This window comes from Salarias fasciatus, chromosome 11, assembly GCF_902148845.1.
Source record: "Salarias fasciatus chromosome 11, fSalaFa1.1, whole genome shotgun sequence".
NCBI classification, from domain to species: Eukaryota; Metazoa; Chordata; class Actinopteri; order Blenniiformes; family Blenniidae; genus Salarias; species Salarias fasciatus.
The window spans coordinates 10520436-10523986 of NC_043755.1; positions in this window are offsets into that span (position 1 = coordinate 10520436).

Consider the following 3551-nt stretch of genomic DNA (forward strand, 5'->3'; position numbering starts at 1 on the left):
ATGACATCTCACGTTGCAGAATGGCAGACATGTAGGTCAGCTAAACTTTAACTCGGAAGCTCAATGGAGGGAAAAGTAAAAATATCCACTTCTGAAAGGAAGTAGACGGGCTTTCTGATGCCAAGACATACAACTCGGTGATTTTATGTTGGCGCCGTTTATTTAGAACAAGTAGAAACTCCACGATCTGCTGAGTCTTAAATAACTCGGTGGTAAAACAGTGAGCAAGTCTGTAATTCCCAAACCGCGGCCTATTTTCGACTCTGTCTCTGTGCCGCTGGTATTCTCACAAACATTCCTCAACGATCCGGACAGGAAATCAGCGGCTCAATGTCGACGCTCTCCCCGTACGGGAGGCTCAGCAGGATCTGTGCCCATCAAAACCATGCGTGGATCTGAAACAACATTCCCAGGCGGTGGATTTTGATTAACAGGAAGAAAAAGAATGAAGTCACATTGCAGACTTTTAAAAAGAGACATATGAAAAGAGAGAGTTCACATAAAGCTTCTGTCCTCCATTGGTATTATTAGTTGAGTTTTATTTAAAACTACAGAAGAATAGCAGGAACAGTGAAAGTAGAGGTTAACGGAGACAGAAGGTGAGGTCTGGGCAAGAAGAGATCAGACAGACGGTTCAGACTGAGCAGTTTTACAGATAAAACGAGCGAGGCCAGGGTGGGATGACTTAGATATTTTTGCTTCATGAAACCTCTGAGTCTCCACTGAACACTCTTTAAAATCTGTATGTATGACACCACCGCAAATGTGGCTAATGCTCTTTATTAGAAGCAAAAAAAAAAAAAAAAAAAAAAAAATCCCAAAACCTGGAGATTACATGTGAAAAAAAAACACACTGGACCACAGGAAGAGACATGGTAATGCAACCCATGCAGAAAGGACAAACAAGAGCACACAAAAGACGTCCAGTATATACTGCAGCTGACAGGCGAAGACAATCACACACAGGTGAAAGACATCAGGGCGGGAACAGCGATCAGAACACAAGGAACTAAAAATAAGAAACAGTGCAAGACCTCAAAATAACGCAGGAACAAAATGTGCACCGTGACACTCTATGCGTGGACAACAGGCTGACAAATGAAAAGATTTAATTAAAAAAAAATAAAAAATACAAATGCTGAGCTCCCTGATGGAGGGAGACTCAATCACGGGCGATATTGCTCTTTAATATAACAATAAAGATGGGATTTGCATTATGTACAAGCCTTAAAATAGGTTATGTTGTTGTCTTTCTTCAACCTTCAGATTTTTTCCTGTAGAATGTTGCATGATTTTTTTTTTTAATTAATCACAAACTCTTTTTTTATAATTTTTGTTCAACAATGAAATATGGACAAAGATGAACTGATAAACAAGGCAGAAGATGTGTTTCCAATCAAATATCTTTAATAAAGATTATTATCAAAAACAAACTGAAGATCCAAAACAGCCAGAGGGTAAAACCGAGGAAGAACGCGATGCGGCCGTGGGAACGAAAAGTCAGAATAACTCGTGGAGCAAAGTTACATAACATAGAGAGATGAATTGTGAATTGTCAAGACAGCGAATGCCACAAACAGTATAAACGAAACACCTGTGCAGAATACTGATCAGCCAAACACATGGCAGCAACATGGAGGTCTGAACTTCAAGAGCTCACTGTCAAGACAGACATTAAAGTTCAAACCGATGAAGAGAATGTGAAGGACAAAGAGATCAAGAGGAGGCAGACTTTGCTGATCTACTGGGATTTTAACACTTAACCACCTCTGGAGACTGAAAAAGAGAAAATATTCAGTACGCGGTCGGCCGCTGTAGCAAAATAGATGGTTGATGTGCGAGGTCAAAGGAGAGCGGATAAACTGGTCGAAGAACACATGTTCTGAAACTCTACCACAAAATAAAAATACATCTTGAAGACTCAATACCCAAGAGTAAACAAACACTGATTTAAAATCAGTTTTTCCAGATCGATCAGAGACCTCTGCCTACTTTGTGAAGGGATGACATCATCTGAGCGAGCCAAACAAAAACAGTGATAAACGCTGTGGGAGAGGGACCTTTGGGCCCATCGCTGCAGAAACAAACAGCCATTAAATCCGGAGATAAGCTGCTTTTCAGTAAATCCCTGTAAAAAGTGACCACTGGGAGATAGGAGGAGAAGAAAAATATCAGAGTGCGATTAGGAGAGAGAGAGAACACGGCGTCCTACATCGCTGACCCACTCCTTTAAAAGATATGCACCTGAAACGTTTCAGTTTATGTTTAAGGTAAAAATAAAGTCAAAAGAAAACGTCCCTTCATATATATATAAATCCTACATATCTTCATGTTTTTGGGCTGATATTTAAAAATGAGAGGCATTGATCTGCTGCAGATAAAGCTGGATGCTGAACAGTGTGCTGCAGGGAGTGTCTGGGATGTGAGAGACACTGTGTCCTCGGCAGCCTGCACTTTGGACACGAGTCACAACAGAGGCTGACTGAGTCTGAACCCCCCCGTCCGGCACATGCTTCAGCTGGGCACGTGCACGCCGTGGCCTCCTTCACCCAGTGCTGTGAGCTGACGTGGTCTGTGCACAGCAGTAGCATGTCGCAAAAACACACAAAACACGCAAAACACACAAAACAGGGAAGACGGAGTCATCATCGGCAAATACTTCACACAAGCATTTTAACCCTGCAAAGCAATTTTTTTGCATGAGTAGTTGAAAAAAAAAATGAAAGAGTTGGTCACCAGCTTACAAACATTAAAGGAAAGGGAATTTTTCACATATCTCTGCAGAAAAATGGAGCTAAAAAATTGGAGCCACCCACACAAAGTTTCTCTGATGTCAAGAGCAGCGCTCCATTAGATGAGAAAACTCAGCTTTTTGCAATATTTACTTTAATTTTTTATCAATATTCATGTGTGCAGGTTTCCAAATGAAAATCTAAAGTCGCATCTTGATGCTCCAGTCTCTCTCTTTGTTAAATCAACCTCCATATGATCAAAATCAACGATAGACACAACAATTCTGTGATATTTTTGATCTTGACTTCAAAAACTTAAAAAGAGTACTTTTAAACACAAGTGTCCTTCAATGATTTTATACCAAACATAGAAATATATGGATAAGAGAGATGTGCCGACTGCCACGCTTTCAATCAATTATACAAACTACTTGCTGCCATGCCTCAAAATTTCATCATACGCATTATATTTATCTATTTTTCACTACTTATTATTGACGAAAGAGTTGTTTTTAATTTACCACAGTGGTAGCTAACCTTATGCAGACATAGTAGATGGGTAACGGTTATAAAATTGAGAGAACTACTAACTGGTGCAGAAAAGATAAAAAAATTAATGACAGACTACATCTTCTTGTTCCTGTTTCACGAACAATCAGTCCATATCCATCTTGTTTGACCACTTCTATCCAAGTTAGTATCATGTTAGGAGACGCTGACCTTCCCGGACGCTTCATCGAGCCAACACTAACCTCTACTTCACATTGAAAGTGGCCAACAGTTTTCCCTTTGGTCTGTGTAAAAGAAATGAGAATTTCT